This window comes from Equus przewalskii, chromosome 6 (genome assembly GCF_037783145.1).
Source record: "Equus przewalskii isolate Varuska chromosome 6, EquPr2, whole genome shotgun sequence".
NCBI lineage: Eukaryota > Metazoa > Chordata > Mammalia > Perissodactyla > Equidae > Equus > Equus przewalskii.
The window spans coordinates 64,824,017-64,841,879 of record NC_091836.1 but is presented as its reverse complement, the minus strand read 5'-3'; the positions used below and the strand labels follow the sequence as shown (position 1 = coordinate 64,841,879).

At 38.3% G+C, this 17,863-nt stretch overlaps 1 protein-coding gene across 4 annotated transcripts in view; it reads right to left on the bottom strand.

The window, feature by feature from the left end:
- The window catches only part of TENM4 (teneurin transmembrane protein 4), a 2,704,309-nt gene that overhangs the window by 1,243,096 nt on the left and 1,443,350 nt on the right, over positions 1-17,863 (bottom strand). The gene's annotated exons all lie outside the window — the stretch shown is intronic.

The window sequence follows — 17,863 nt, the reverse complement described above, 5'->3', positions numbered from 1 at the left end:
CTTCCTGTTACTAAAGTGTGAAAAAAATCAATTTCCTTATTTGTTCTTTTTTTTTCCCTTTTCAACGGAGAGAAATCAATTTGAAGGGAAATTATGGAAGTTGTCACAAAAGCAAAGAGCACAATTCTCCAGACTGTGGGCCAGAGCGCCCATCTCCATAGGTGAAGAAACTCCCACATCAAGGTCACAGAGAATGAAGATGGATCCTCAGAAGCTTCCGTGCAGAACAAACAGCAAGTCGCCTCCGGCGATTAGGAGTCCGATGGAATCAGACTTTTCAACAGCAATAATGAACTCGGAAATTAACTGAGAAATGTTTTTAAACTGCCAAAGAAACACAGTTTCTAACCTGGTTGTCTATCCTCAGACACATTTTCAATCAGCTGTAAGAATAGAATTATAATGGGTTCCTTATGAGGAGGTGATTTAATAGCTATAAGCATCCTCTAGTAATTAGAGGGTACACTTCCGAAAAATAAAGACCTAAACAAAGAAGAATGAGAATGATTCAGGAAATGGGGTGCCTCCCCAGGAGCAGGGTGCAGGAAGGCTCGGGATGACTGGATTGTAATCGGACCTACTGGAGAAGGAAAACAGAGGCCTCCAAAAGAGAGGCCTCCACATAAAAGAGGAAAAACATGCATAATTTGATTTTTTAAAAAATAAATTTGGTGGGGCTGGCCCCGTGGCCGAGTGGTTAAGTTCACGCACTCCACTGCAGGCGGCCCAGTGTTTCGTCGGTTGGAATCCTGGGTGCAGACATGGCACCGCTCATGGAGCCACGCTGGGGTGGCGTCCCACATGTCACAACTAGAAGGACCCACAACTAAGAATATACAACTATGTACCGGGGGGCTTTGGGGAGAAAAAGGAAAAAATAAAATCTTTAAAATAAATAAATAAATAAATAAATTTGGTAATTGAAAAATATGTTGAAGTATTTCTGAATAATTGGTGATATGTATATATAAAACTCATAAATAAAAATCCCAATTTTTTAAAATAAGATGTAAGAAATGAATTATAATATTCAATTTGAAATGGCAATGAACAGTATTTACCTGTCATACTAACAGTATTTTTATCAGACCCTTGACTTGATTTAAAAAATATTGTGCCAAAACTATTTTTGGAGGATGAAAAAGGAGAAATGTATATATAAGAGAGCCAAAACTTCATCCATTGTAACAGAAGTAAAAATGTCTAAAATGGATAAATCAAGAAATGGAAATATAAGCAATTTATTTAGACATATAGAGATCCATACCAAGGGAAACAGACAGGTGAATGGTTCAAATATGCGTGAGTTCGAAAGCTGGGGGAGAGCTGGGGCAAGGTATAATATTTTTGTTTGAATCCTCTCAGTATTATTTGAATTCTTAAATCGTGTCCACATGTCCATGCAGCAATTTTATGATAATAAAAATGAATTCAGAAAAATTAAAATAAAAAAGTTTCATATTTGAGAAGCCAAAGATATATTGCTATAAATCTTGGTCATTAAACTAGGGTTTCCTTCTGCCTGTGCACACTACGCGAGCCGTGGATTATGTGCACAGAAGCAATGACTTCATAGGCCATTGAGCATTTTGGGGTTTAAATAAATCTTCCACAATTGGACCCTCTGCGTAGTGAGGAGGAAGTTGGTAAAGGTTATTGGAATGAAAAACCTGAAATTTCTAATTGTTGTTGTTCATCCAGGGAACACGCCAGAATAGCTTCTCCCTTTTGGATTAATATTTTGATTTTTGGAAAGTCAGAAGAAAATTAAGTGCTCAAAATAACAATAATATCGTAAGCCAAAATAAAGCAACAGCTTGGAAGGAGTCCAAGAAAATTCTTATCCATGCTTATATTTGGGAGAGAAGGCGGTAAAAGAAACCAACGTTGACTGAGCGCTCATTATATACCAGCTTCATTCATGCAACTCATTATCTCCCCACAATAGCTTCATGAGGTATATTTCCACACTCTTCTTAGAGATGAAGAAACAGAGCACCAGAGAGGCTAATAACCTACCTAAGTCCACACAAGGGTAAGTGGTGGGACTGGTATTGGTTCCTAGTTCGGTCTTGCAGGAGGTCAAAGCAGTCTCAATCGACTCAGGACTATGTTTTTCCTCCCATCAGCCTTTAACCCAGGACTCTTTCACTGAGGTCCAGTGGCCACAGTGTTGTGCCTCAAAATGGACTACTGATGTGCCAAGATATTGATGTCTTCAGTCCTCAAGGGAGGTGGAGCCCATTCCCTTCACTCAAAGTTTCCCTCATGTAAGTATCATCCTTATCTATGGGCATGATGATGTAGAGAAGGTTTGAAACACTGCTTTAAGCAGAAGTAAATAAGTCCTCTTACACTTCAATTTTCAAGATAGCTCTATTCAAACTTCTCAGAATCACTCTGAAAAAGTGTTGTGCTGGGAAGGTAACTCTTTATTGAAATAGAAAATTTTGACTTAAGGAGGGTCATAATATCAACCGTTTACATACCTTCATTTTTCAGACAAGGAAATGGGTCCAGACAAGTAAGATGACCTAACCTAGAGAGGAAAGTGTTCCTACCTCAGCTGGTCCTCACCAATTCCAGGAAGCAGGGAAGCAGGGATGCTTGTGGCTGTGTTGTGGTCTGCCCTATGATGGCTCTGACCAGATGGTGCTGCAGTGGATGGCTGCTGGTTCATCTTTTCCCTTGTATAGGGAGCTCTAGGAGGAGAGGCACTGAGTCTTATTTATCTTTGTGTGCCCAGCACTAGAACAGTGTCTGGTACATAGCAGGCATTCAATATTTATTAAATGAATGAATGATTAAATAAAAATTGAGTTCATAAGATCCTAGTTCAAGCTCTACCTCCCTCGGGTGCCTGCCATATGACCTCAGACAAGTCACTGATATTGGCAAATGGGCATAAAAGGTCTTAGATGATTGTGAGGATTATATAACATAATAATAGTAATGATAAAATACTAAGCAGCTAATATTTGGAGAGCATTTACTATATGCCAGGCAAAGTTCCACTGTTTTGCAAGCATTAACTCAGTTAGTTGAAAACACATTTTTAAGTTGTATATAGTCTGCTTATAGGGACGATGATGAGAGCTCCTTGTCTTATGTATTTTGCACCACATTAGAACTCAGTCTGGGGCATATTTGGTTTCAATTCCTGGTACTCCTTTGGGCGCAGATGGAAGGGTGCTGATGACTTAGACCAAGGCTAATAATAGAGTTCTTTCATAGCACTCTGTGAAAATGACACTGGGGAACACAGGAAGCGATGGGGATTACATTTCTTATAATGGGTAGCTCTATGTGCCTTAAGAAAGAGAGAAAATTAGTATTCTCCTAATAGACAGAATGTCACAGAAAAGTTCAACCTTCTTCATAATACTGTAATTAGTATTTCATATACTATAATTTTAGTCTTGATGAGATAAGCACTTTCTGAAGAAATTTCAATATCTATATTGCTACTGCTAGCAAAAAAAAGCAATTTAAAATGACACATTTTAATACATAATAGCTGCCCCAACCTTTTGATGTAGCAGCATGAATATCAAATTCTCTGGGAGAGAATGAGGTTGGAGGTGCCTTCAAGGGGTTGGTGCCTTTATAACTAACGTGACACGTGTCTGCTGAATGCAGCCAACCTCAGGCCCCTGGGTCTTTTGCTGATCAAGCTGGTGAGAAAGTTCCCTTAAGCTAGTCTTGTTGTAATTCAAGGCGACTCATCCACAGGACATGCTAGGAACCTAGTGGCATTGCTTGTAGGTAAGCAGGGGGAAGAACACTAATAATTCTGTCACCTACCACATGCTAGACATTGTGTTTTACAAGCAGTGTGTCATTAACCCTCATTCTATAGATGAGAAAACCGATGGTCAAAAGGGTGAACTCACTACTGCATTAGTAAGAGTGGTAGGTATTTGAACCCAGATCTACCTAATTAGAAAATCCACGCTCTGAACACTGCCATAGGCTGCCTCCCTGAAACAGCTTGTTTATCGGAGAATTCCTTGCTGGGTGATCAGATCCCCTAACTACATACATTGGAAGTAAACCACCGAAGGGAAAAAAGTGGATGCCAAAATTTTCCAATGTGTTTAAATAGCACTGATAAATATACATACTCCCTGAAAATAGCCTAGCTGGTAAGATAGCTAGGGGTTGAAATAAAGAAATGCTATCATTTAGCTTGTTATCTTTTCTGTTGACCACTGGGTTAAGACTGCCTGCAGTTACCACGACACAGGTAGTTGGTGATAACAAAGGCTCATAAACATCCTCGGTGCCTACCTTTTCTGAAAAGGGAAATACAATGACATTGCTTTGGCATTGTGCTATCTTCCTGTGAGTTGTTATTGCAACAGATAACTTTGATCATTTTCCAAACAGCTATATGAGGTGTACAGATTGAGGCATCTACTGGGAACTGCAGGTTGGGGGTAATTAAATTGGGTTCCCTCCACTTGGATGATGCTCCTGACCAGTGTTAATGGTTCCCATCCCTGCAGGGACAGCACAAATGTCTCTACTATTATCACTGATAGTATGAGGGGGAAGAAGAGAGATGAGAAGAGAAAGGAGAGGTGGAAGGAGGATGAGGAGGGGAGGAAGACAAAGATATATGAATGTTAGCTACTATGTCTTCTTCATTTATGTGACCCAGCATGTAGTGTAGTTGCTGGCAAGTAATTAATCCTCAGTAAAGAATTATCAAGTCCTTGGAAGAATTTATGGATGGATGGATGGCTAAAAATTAAAAACTGTCTATATGTCTTAATCTCCTAGGGCTGCCATAAGAAAATACCACAGACTGGGTGACTTCAACAGCAGAAATTTACTTTGTCACAGTCTGAAGCTGGAATTCCAGGATAAGGGTGCTGACAGGGTTGATTTCTCTCAGGACACTCTCCTTGGCTTGCAGATGGCCACTTTCTTGCTTTGTCCCCACATGGCCTTTTGCTCTGTGCATGAACATCCCTGGTGTCTCTGTCTCTTCTTATAAGGTCTCTAGTTCTATTGGATCAGGGTCCCGCCATTATGGCCTCATTGAACCTTACTTACTTCCTTAAAAGCTCTATCTCCAAATCAAGTCACATTAGGGATTATAAATTCAACCGACGAATTTTTTGTGGGGATACAAGTCAGTTCATAACACCACATAACTCAATTCTAGTTTGAATGTTATTTTTATCATGGATTATTTCCTGATTTTTACAATTAGAATCAATGTTTCTATCCTTTGGGCTCCCCTAGCACATAAATATCTGTGCTATGAGCTCTAAAACTCATCAGTTTGCCAGTTTTTTGGACATAGCAGAGACCTCCCAGCTGGTTTCTTTGCCTTTGATCTTACTCTCATTCTGCATAGCTGTTAAAATGAACTTACCAAAAGTTTCATAGACTCGTGTTACTCCTTAGCTTTAAATTTATCAATAAAGTTGGAATGAGTTTAAACGATCTGCACAATCTGAGACCCTGTCTGTGTAATGAGCCTCATCTTCCAAACTTCTCATGATACATTACCCTCTGGTCATCCTGCCACAGGAAGAGTGATTTCGGTTGTCCTGGCCACAACCGTGTTGTCCTTGCTGCCTGAGATCCCTGGTCCAGAGTTCTAGCCATCTCACGATAGTGACCCAAGGCCATGCTCCAGGGTCAAAAACATCCTCGACCTCCTCCACTCAAACTTCTCTCATTTTTCCTTTTAAAATTTTCGTTCTTCTTCAAAGTGTGCCCTAGATGAAAATCATAATAAGCTGTACCTAGGAATAATCACACATTAAAACACTGGCAAGGGCAGTTCCAATTGCTAATAATCAAGGAGGAGCTTGTATCAGATTAAAATTATTAGATAATAACTATAAACTCTGGGGAAAAAAGTCCTGAAGACACATGAAAGCAACCAAAAGGAACCAGAAACAAGGAGGAATATTTATTCTTGGGCCACTTTTTGTGTTTTTTGTTGTTTTTGTCTGGAAGGCAGCCACAGTCAGCACCAGATCAGGTGGGTAAAACTCAGCTGTAAAACATGCAGTCTCGATGGCTTGAAGAACCAGTGGAGAGAAGCTATTGTGATGACAGGAGTGAAAAAGGGAAAGAGGAAATCCAAGAAAGGAAAAAACCAAAGAAAGGGAATGCTAAGTTCTGCATATAAACTCTGCCCAAATTTCTGGCTGCCCTCTGAACCATGAAGGCATAAAGTCGAGCTCAACTCCCAAATAAAGTAAAAAAAAAAAAACCCCAGAGATTTCTGTTGATGTATACCAGAGGAAAGCCAAAATTTGGAGTTTGAGTTCAGTCAAGTTAATTGTCTGTTAAATAAATAAATAAGTTAATTAATTAATTAAAGGAACATAGAATCCAGAGTTTCTTTGTTGTATGAACCACAATGTTTGAAGCACAAAACTCAGGGAAAAAGGCCAAAAACTATTATCCAGAAAACAATAACTATATTCTTTTCAAATTGAGGCTGAAAATAAAAATACGACAAAAAACTGACAGGATTTGCCACCAGCAGACCTATACTACAGAATATGTTGAAGGGAGTTCTTCAAGACTGAAATGAACGTATGACAGATGTAAAACTCAGAAAGGAGTAAGGAGCATTGGAATGGTAAATACGTGGGCAAATACAAAAGATTATATTTCCTCTAAAATACATATGACTTTAAAGAAAAAAATGACAACATTGGGTTGTGGAGTTTATAACATACACAGATGCACTACATATGCCAACTCTAGCATAGCGGAAATGGAGATGTTATGTGGCTCTGAAATAATGTAGTACACTTCTAACTCTAAATAAACTGTAAAATGTTAGGTGCATGTTTTAATTCCTAAAACAACTGCTAAGAGATGAGGTATAGGTAGTAAGTCAATAAATGAATTAAAATGAAATTTTAAACATATTATTTAATTAACACAACAGAAGGCAGAAAAGAAAGACAAGGAAACAAAAAGTAGATGACACAAATAATAAATAAAGTGGTAGATGTAAGTCCTACTATATTATTATTACATTAAATTTAAATGGACTAAATATTCTAAACAAAAGGCAATGTTTGCAAGAAGGGGTGAAAAAAAACACAAGACAATTCTATGCTTTCTAAAAGTGATTTACTTTAAATAGAGACCCAAATCAATTAAAAACAAATGGAACTTTGGGTGATTATGTCAATGTATGTTCATCAAATTGTAAAAAATGTACCATTCTAGCAGAGGATGTTGATAATGGGGGAGGCTATGCAAGCGTAAGGGTCGGGGGTATACAGGAAGTCTTGTACCTTCCCCTCAACTTTCTTATAAATCTAAAATAGCTCTAAAAAAATACATTCTTAAAAAATAAAAGTAAATGTAGTCTAACAGGCAATGTGATATTCTGGATTGGATCCTGGAACAAAAAAGGGACTTAGTGGGAAAACAAAGTAAACAAAGTAAAACATAGAGTTCGGTTAATAGTAACGTATCAATATCTGTTTCTTAGTTTTAACAAATTTGCCATGATAATATAAGATGTTAACATTTGGTGAAATTGGGTGAGAAGTATACAGGATCTCTCTATACTCACTTTGAAATCTCTCTGCAAATCTAAAATTATTTCAAATTAAAGGGTTATTAAAAAACAAAAAATAGACAAAAAGAGATAAACCAAACAAACAGTAAGCATAAGAAGGCTGGAAAGGCTCTATTAATATCAGATAAGCTAGACTTCAAGACAGAGAATGTTACCAAAGATATTATATAATAATAAGCAAATCATTTCCTCAGGAAGACATAAAAATCACAAATGTTTATCTGCCTAGCAACACAATTTCAAAACTATGTATATATATGAGAAAGATATACCAATCTAAAGTTATAGTTGGATATTTAACACCACCTCAAAGCCATTGAGAGAACTAGACAAAAAAATCAATAACGATCAGAAAATTTGAATAACGCTATCAACCAACTTGACTTAATAGACATTTACAGAACTCTACATTTAATGACTAAAGGGTTCACATTCTTTTCAAGTGCCCATGGCACAGTCACCAAGACGGAAGATAAGCTGTGTCCTAAAACAAGTTTCTATTAATTTATAAGGATTGAAGTCATACAGTGTATGTTGCCTCTCAAAATTGAATAAAACTAGAAATAAATAGTAAATAAGATATCTGGAAAACTCAATTATTTGGAAAGCAAACAACACACTTCTAAATAATCCAAGAGTCAAAGAAAACAATCACACGGGAAATTAGAAAACATTTCACGATGAATCATAATGAAAACACGTGAAGCACTTTTCTGGGCATTGTGTTGTTTTAGACAGGCATGCTCTCAGGTGCCTGATCTTGTTTTTGGGAGGCATTACAGCAAAGCTGTTACGACCGTGAACGTTAGGAATTTGACTGCTTGGGTTTGAATCCCAGTTCCATCAATCGCTAGCTATATTGTGCTTTGAGGCAAGTTATTTAAGCTTTATGCCTCTGTTTTCTCAAAATAAAATGGAAACTCCATTGCAAAGGGTTGCTGTGAGAATTAAATGGGTTAATATGGGTAGAATGCTTAGAATAGTGCCTAGGACACAGTAAATATTTAATAAAATTTAGCTATTAGTATTTGTCCTCACTGCAACTTTAGGGCATATACAGGGGAGGAATTAGTGGTGTCTCAAGCACCTGGAATAGTAGCTGGCACATAGTGAGCACTGGCTGAATATTTATCTATGAATGAATGAAATATCACCGTCTTTACTGACTCCTTACCAGGGCTCGGGACTGTGCTCATGAATTTACGTCTTATTTCACTGAATCCTCACAACTTAAGAGGTGATTACCCTGTGGGTCCCATTTGACAAGTGGCAAAGCTGGGCAGAGAGGTTCAGGGGCTTGTCCAAGGTCACACAGAATGCAAGTGACAGACTGAGCATCATACTCAGTCCTTGAGACTTCAAATCCTATGCTCCTCCTTTGATTAGACTTAATAAATGGGCCTAATAATCTAACTGGCTCAAATTCCTACAATACCTGAGAAGAAATTTTTTAAAAATTTTAAAACCTAAGCAAAACATATGGTGCTATGGATACGTCATCTCCTTCTGGTAGGTAGAGTGTCCTTGCTCAAATATCTCTGAGTCTACACGACGTGGAAACCAAGAGCAACCTGTGAAAGTGAAGCCTCAGAGTCCCCCTCTGCCTGACAACACTCTTAGTTAGGGTCAGCCTGTCACGTGACTTCCTCCCAAAGTCCCAAATGGGAAGTGGGAGCAGCATCTCCATCCTTGGTGAAGCTGGTGCATGGACTCCTTTCTCAGCCAGATCCCAGAGAGAGGAAGAGTGAGAGAAACTTTGTCTTTTCCTTCCTACCACACTCTGGGTCAGCAAGGAGCAGTCTTCTCTTTTACTTCCCTTGTGTCATGCCCTCTTCTGGTCGCAGGTGGAGAGAATGTTCACTATGGTGGACTCCAGTGGGGTCCTCCACACTCAGCTCTTGCTATGTTAAAGAAAACCAAAAAATTTGGAAAATCTCTTCTCTCACAAAGCTTAGCACAATCCTATTTTACACATCTGAGGCTGAAATTTTGCTCATTGTCTCTATTTGCCTCATTCTTTCTTTTAACATTCTTCTATTACAAGTCCTAAATTTTGACTAGGAAAATAGCTGTCTCTCTTTTACCAGAGAAAATGTCATATATTCAGAAAGGAAAAGACCACAATAATAATATTAAAAATATTCCTCCCAATATAGAACCTTGCTATTCGTGCCAAATGAATATAAAAAAACACTATACATATATATATTTAAGTTTCACAAAGAAAAAGTCAAAACCGTAACTTAAAAAAATTAGCATTTTATACATCTTGATTAATAACTAGCATTATAAAATTCATTTCTATTTATCATTCATTGATGCCTAGAAATATTTCAGTATCATTTACAATTATTAGAAGGCAATCATGAACTTAATTTTTGGTGTTTTATAGGATATTTGCATCCAACGGGACATCTTTGTGTGTGGGAGTGTCTGCACGAGTGTCCAGTCCTCTCTAACAGTATTCAATGATTTTCTGGTCTTACAAATCAGAATCTAAGTCACTTTATTTTCCTAAATTAGGATGTGGAGTTACTTATGAATCATGTTCATCTAATTAGAAACTCTTGTTATTGGAGAAGTTTTAAAAAAATAAAAGCAATAATTTATAACTGCCCTTTAGTGTGTGCTAGGTATTATGAAATACATGCGTGTATTTCTCTGCTCTGTCTGCTGACAGAGGCCGGAAGCAGCAATAGCCTAGCAGCACTGAGAGAACCCAGCACCTAGATCTTGCTTTCTCATATTATCCTCCAATAAAAGGAACGGAGAGTCCTTACAGAAATGCCTGATTCTAGGAAAGGGGCAGGGAATATACAAGATGAGCCTAGAGCATCTTATATTGACAGAAAGTAAGGAAATGCTCAAAAAACCAACCAACCAACCATACACACACACTCACACACTCACATACAAACAAACCCTGATGCTGAGTGTATGTGGAAGGGACACAGGATCCAACTGAAAGAGTTCCCAATGGCCAAAGCCAGAACAATTTGAGCAATGAAAAAAATAAGGTAGTATCAGATCATAACTCAAAATGTGAAATAAACATCCTCAAGTACATACATGATTGAATGAATGAGTGAAAATAGGCAAATCTCCAGTGCAGAAGAATCCAAAATAATACATAGTTACTCCTCTCTTAAAAAGGTGCAGCGTAATTCCTCACTTCTTAGGTGTGAACTACACATAGTGCTTTTCTTTTAAAGAGTAAAGTATCGAAAGAAGAAGAATAATGATAACTTTACAGAGGTGAAACCTGGCAAATACTCTCAAGCCAGGTGACCACGACTAAGCTCAATGGTGATGTCACACTAATAGCATGTACCTCTGATGAGATGTGATGAGAATGATACTCTGTCTCTGTGGTCTTCCTCCCTAAACACAGTAACTCGGTCAAATCATGAAAAAAATAAATAAATAAAACATCACACAAATCCCCCTTGAGGGACTTTCTACAAAATCCCTGACCATTAATCCTGAAAACTGTCAAGGTTATCAACATGAAGGGGTCTGAGAAACTGTCACAACCAAGAGGGGCCTACGAAGACATGCCTTCTAAATGGAATGTGGTTTCCTGGATGAGGTCCTGTGACAGTAAAAGAATGCGAGAGAAAAACCGAGGAAATCTTGGGAAGAAGGGACATCAGTTAAAAATAATGTGTGAAGATGGGCTCATGAATTCTGACACATATATCTTACATATTGATGTGAGATGTTAACAGTGGAGGAAAGTGGATGTGGAGGGTATGGGGTATATGGGAAATCCCTGTGCCATCTGCACAATAATTTCGTAAATATAACTGTTCTAAAGTTTAAAAAGTTTATTTAAAACATGCTCTTCCTCTGTTATTAAACATACAATTCATATATACAAGTTTAGACAAATATACATTCCTGGAATGTAGAATTCCATGCTCCACTCATTATTCATTTATTGAGAAGACATGCTGTAATGAAAAGAACATCTGGGCCTGGGGATGAGGTCCATTTCCTTGTTGGTTTCTTCTCTGGGAAATGATGGCCCCACAAATCATTGAAGTCATGTAGACATTGAGAGACATGCAAAGGTGTGTTAGAGCAATTTCATTTGCTGTATGGCACAGAACTGCCAAGAAATCAAGGGCTGTGCCGTGCCAGCCAGTATGGACTCATGCAGCCAACACGCCCCTCTCGTGCTGAGCCTTGTCCCCACGAACTTCTATTCCATCATATGTGCATATATGTACTTTTCCAGCGTTTCACTACAGGCTCATCACTGGGAGGGCAGGATCCTGGGCACAGCTGTCGAAGCCTCTGCTGCACTTCTTGTCTATAGTTCAGTGTCATCATTCAGAGGCCCCTTTCTGAGCTCTATGACTTAATTTATGGACACTCATCCCTGTTGCTATCATTGGTTCATCCTTTATCACTTTATAATTTTTCCATAAGCATTTTACTCCAGAATTCGACTCTTGAATTTAACAAGGTGTAGGCAACACGGTTTTTGCGGGATAAAGGGCAAAGTGAGAGAGTCAGGTACAATCAAATTAAGTAGATGCCAAGGCCAAAAATGGGATTTTGTTTATGATTAAATTAAGGATTACATTCTAAGATCAACTGTTGGCTTTTAAGATACCCCATTTCCCCAAAATGCAGAAAACAAGCTGCCATGGCAAACTAGGATAAATATTATTTTCGTAGTGTTTTATTTTTGTTTTGGGGAATGGTACACATGTACAATACAACGTTGTTTTAAAAAATGCAACATTAATGTGTTGCTACTCAAATGAACCTCATCTTGACAGGAACAAAGAGTTCATATATTAATATGTGAGTTGGCTTTTCCATGGAAAAATATAATACATAGTATTTGTTTACTAATAAAATTTGAGACGTTGGTAAGCTTTCTTCGATTTCTTGTTTTTCAAGGTGATATCCACTGACATGTACCTTTTATTTAGCGTTGTATGTAAGCACGAGAAATTATAGTGTAGAATGTCAGAGAAGACAACAAAGGCTTAGAAACAGATTGCATTTGTCAGTGGCCCTGAGTTGGACTCTTAAATGCCTACACCTTTTTTTCTAACTCTCACTCAGTACCAAAGGCTAGATCCTGGTCCAACTGTTAGATGTATTCCCTACTCTTCAGCTTGTATGTGGTTTGTGCTGAATTTTTTTCATGATATATCTGCCAAAATGTAAAGTAACAATACCACCTACACTTGCTTAAACACATGGAAATGTATAGCTTTTTTGCTAAAATGATGCTTTTTATAATGAGTTTATTCTGTTTGCTGTGCAAAGATGAATTCCCAGCACTTGCTTGTTGTCTGCATTTTGGCCTCCCTAAACACTTCCTCCTTGGTGAATGCTGCCCAGCCATCGGAAACTCAGCTTCCAGAGTACAGCCATAAATGGATATCAAGGCTGCCTGTCTACCAGGTAGTGACATGCAGACCCACATCTTGACTCTAGAGACCATACTGAGTTTTATTTTTCCCTCTGGGGATCAATTTCATAGTCTCTACAGATCTAGGACCTGCCATGGAAAACAGCCCCTGACCACTCACTCATTGCTGAGTGTCAGATATTTTTCTATAGTTTCCTCCAAACTCCAGCAAGGGAGAGGTGGAGGTGGCTGGGGGTAAAGTCACGATTGTCTGGACTTCAGAGAGCTGGGAAGCCTGGGGTTGGCGCCTGCCCGTATAACCCTGGCAGGTAGCACAAACAAGGACAGGCAGCAAATCGACTCAAAACTAACCACAAGCATCAGGAGTCCCCAGATACTATGTCACCACTCTTTTTCGTAAAAATCCTCTGCTGAGCTACTTGCCCCATGCTCTCCTTCTTGGGGCTAAGAACCATGTGCATGTATAAGCGCATTGGGTGGGGAGGAAGAGAAAGCGAGAGAGAAGGAGGGAGGGAGAGATATAAGTGATATATAAAGAACTGAACATACTTAATGTACACAATTGACGAATTTGGACGTACACAAATGCCCATGATGCCATCATCACAATCAAGGTAATAGACATACCCAACATCTCCCAGAATTTCCCTGTATCCTTTTGTTTTGTTTGTTTGTGGTAAGAACACCTAACATGAGTCACATGTAAATGTTTCTTTATGGAACAAATGTTCAGCTTGTAGTTTCTGATGTGCTGATATACATATTAATAATCCAAACTTATTTGATCACCTACCCTTTATATTTTTTATTTAACTTAATATTAATGGAACATCTGACTGGACTAGTGTCCTCTAGGGCACACTTTGAGAAATGCCACCTTAAAACTCCTAACCATCCATGTCTGTTCCGTGGAGATCTGTACCAACCATAAGTTAGTAGGCGCCATGCTGAGGAAAGGAAGGAACTTATCCATCTATTCCAAAGAGACATTATAATACAGTGTTATAGATGCTTAAAATTTTTGGAACCCTCCTGATTATCATTATTATTGTGTTTCATCTTCACAATAACCTGATGAAGAAGACAAAGAAGGTATCTTTAATGCTTTTGTGACTAGTAACAACTATCATTTATTGAGCATTTATTATATGCTAGGTACTTACATTACTTTGCTTTTGAAAATAACCTTCAATAACCACTGTGATCTTCCACGCTAATGAAGAAATAGAGGCTCAAAAAAGTCCAGTGATTTCTGCCCACATCCTTACTCCAGTAGAATAGTTGAAGATTTGAGACTTAAGAAAGTCCCAGGAATTGTTCAAGGTCAAGATATTGTACTCAATTAACACAAAACAATTCTTCCCTTTGACTTAGGCTCTAATCCTATTACTACAAGCACATCTACATCTTATTATGTGATTTTCTTTCTATACCTTCTACCTCTGACCCCATAGGGAGTCTAATGAAAGTACAGTTGATCCTTTTAACAGACCAGACATTGAGTACAACTAAGGGTTATAAAGAATAAATCTCATGGTTATAAAATAACTCCACTAGGATTCCAGTCAAAAATGGTGCCATAGAACGTGGTAGTCTAGGAGTTGGAAGGCCCAGGTTCTGGTCCTGGATCTGATGTATAATATGTGACGTAAACATAGTTTTCTTATGTTTACAATAAGAAGAATAACTCATGAGATGCTGATAAAATTAGAAAAGGGCATGTTTCTAGTAAGGCATTAGTAATTGAGTAGAATTTTAAGATGTTGAGCTTCTAGAATTGTGTGGACATGTGGATTTAGAGTGACTCAAATGTTTATATAGAGAGGAGTTACACAAAAGTTATTTGCCTAGAGCTTCTGCTCCCCTATGTGGTGGCCCTGTCTAAATAATGTAATAAGTAGTAAGTATCATCCCAAACTTGGGCAAGCTAGTCAAATGTTTTGAAAAGTTTTAGCTTCTTCTTTTATAAATAGGATTAAAAGTACCTGCAAGTATTTTTTTAAATGAATTAAACTAAATTACATACATAATGAAAGGAATAAATATATATTTCTTGAACTCTTCCTAATGCCCATCATATTGTATATATTTCTCTTTCTTAAAACCTACTGAAAAGTAAACTTCAAACACAAATATGCTTTTTAAGACTGTTAAACTAAGGCTTATAAACTCTAAATATGCAGACCAATGAAGCTAGAACAGTCATAGCTGGCATTTGAGCTGAGATCTGGCTGATACCAAAGCCCATGTTTTGTCCTTGTCACCCCATACTGCTTGACAAATAATGAGTGAGGAAGAGATTCAAGCTCTTCTCCCTTCTCCTTCCCTTTAGTGAAATTTCCTCCTAATAGCCCTTTATCGGGCCGTGTCTCTGCATTTAGGAATATTCACCAGTGTATCTAAACACAGTCAAATCCTATGTGCATATGCCTTTCTAGAACAGATAGTGGGAGCCCTAAATACTAAATTATGTCAAGATCCCTCATGGGCACACAGGTGGAAAGGCAGCCCCAACCAGCGTGTTGAGACCTTCACAACTACGCTATAATTCAACCTTAAATACCTGCAGGAGCCTAAGAATTACAGACAATATGCAAATTAGAACGCCCATGAAAAATTGCACTGCCTTCCACTGTAATGATTTCATTACTGATGATAATGGCAGTTATACGTCTATAAGCTCCAGTCAAACCTGCTAACGCCTTGTAGAAACATGTGGCTTCTAGTCTGGGGTGGGATGAAATCAAAGTAGACATAATACATGCTATTCCTTTCCTTTTCTCTTCTTTTCATATATGAACCTGGAAGAGACTATAAATTTATTTCCGAGAGTCGAAAGAATTTACTTTATTACTTTTGCTTTTGTTTAACTCTCCTTTTACTTATTTATGTCTGCATGACACATGAAATTAATAATAAGGGCAAAAAATTATAATCATCCTCAGTGCAAGGCATCAGCGTACTGGCTTATCAGAAGTATTCCCTGGTGAGAGCCTCAGTGTCAGGATGCCATGTGGTGAGGGCTTTGAAGCGCTAGTTTTGATTTTCCCAGCATGCACCTTCCCCCTGGTCTGACAGAGCTCTCTTAAAAGTCCACAGAAGGATGGGGAATGCAGACAGAATTACATACTGAGCGGATTAGGCTTCTGTATTCAATTATTTTGTCCAAGTAAGGTATATTTGGAGGGGAAGAGCAAAGCCTACTTTCACGCTAACACATTCGTGCTTCTCTATGTCAAGCAATATCGAAACATCCTCTCCAAGGCTTCTGCCGCTGCTCATCCTGGAGGGGCGCTGATGCTTAACTGTTAGTTTATGTATTTATTTATCAAATGGGTATACCTCATCTACCCCTTGACGTAGGCTCAGCATTAAATAAGGAAATGCAGGTAAAGAGTTTATACCTGGTACTTTATTGTGCCCACTGCACAATAATTTCTTTTCACTGTATAGAAATGTTGACAACTGCTCGTTTAGCTTTATTTTTATTGTTCTTCCAATTTAGAAATATCTATGGTCCTACAAGTGGTGCCAACCTGTGGGAGATAGAGTCCAGGGCTTCCTGCATGTCTATTCTTTCAGTAAGGATGCTGCCAAGCCTGTGCAAGACTGCAACCAGGGGCTATGTTTATAGAAAAGTCAGTTTTGTTTGATGGAAACAAGCAGTAATGTGATCTTTGAGAGAAAAGCAATATTAATACAGGGAGATCCTGATATGAGATGTTGTGAAATTGCTAACATAATAAAGCTATATGACATTTCTGCCTCATTGTGAGTTCTGCCTGGGAGTCAACCTGCTAAGGAAAAGGCTGCAGCTTAGATGAGTGACTGAGGCTTCCTCTCCATCTCAGAGTGGTTCTGTACAGAGGATGGTGATGTCCTCCCTGATCAAAGTTGCCTTATCAAATCCCGGCTCTATCTCTTATCAGCCAAGAGACTGAGCGAGACGGGGGGAAACTATTATCTACGAACTTGGGATGTTGCATAGCACATACACGAGAAGTAGTGGAGTATAGTGGCTAAGAGAGCCGAATTGTCAAGGTTCAAATCCTCCCTCTGCCACTCAGAGTCCATGTGACTTGGGCAAGTCATTTAACTTCTCTCAGCTTCAGTTTCCTCATCTGTAAATCTGGAAAAGATAATATTACTCAATCTTTAGGGTTGCTGTGAAGTTAATTCTGTAAAGTGCCTTGAACAGACTTTGGCATATTTCAAGTTGCTCAATAAATATTGGCAATTGTGTCTCAAACATGTCAGACTCCAGCTACTCCTATATGCAGTAACAAAATTTGGCTTGCTAAATTGGGCATAATGCTTTTTGCATGTGCCAAATATGGGATATCTAATCAATGTATGGAAAATGTGAAGAAATGCTATTCCTATTATAGCACTTAATTGTGGTTACTTTTTCTGCACATACTTTATTACAAGACTGTGAATTCCTTGAGAACAGCGACTATATAGTTTTCTTCTATTTTCATCATGTTTGGCCTAGCAGGTAGTCAATAAAACTTGGTTAAAATGTTGAATAAGAAATTGACCAGGTAATTTAATGAATGAAGCAAAGAATGCCTGGACAATCCAGATCATTTGCAATGCATTCAAGCCCTCCCTCTTTCCTTCTGTCTCTGTTTGTGTGTCTTTCATAGCAAATTCATTCTGTGTTGGGGGTTGATGACAAAAGACACTGTCACGAGAAGGGGTCTCCTCTTAAGCCAGACACTCCCTTCCTCATTGCATCTGTTCCTGTTTATGTAAACAAGAAGAAAAAAAAAGCATGCATTATATTTTTATGAGCCTTGCGATTTATTCTGTTTTGTTGTCAGACCTTTGGGAATGCATTCTATAAACTTTATTGAGACAAGATATCGAGAGACGTTTGCATATGTCTGAGC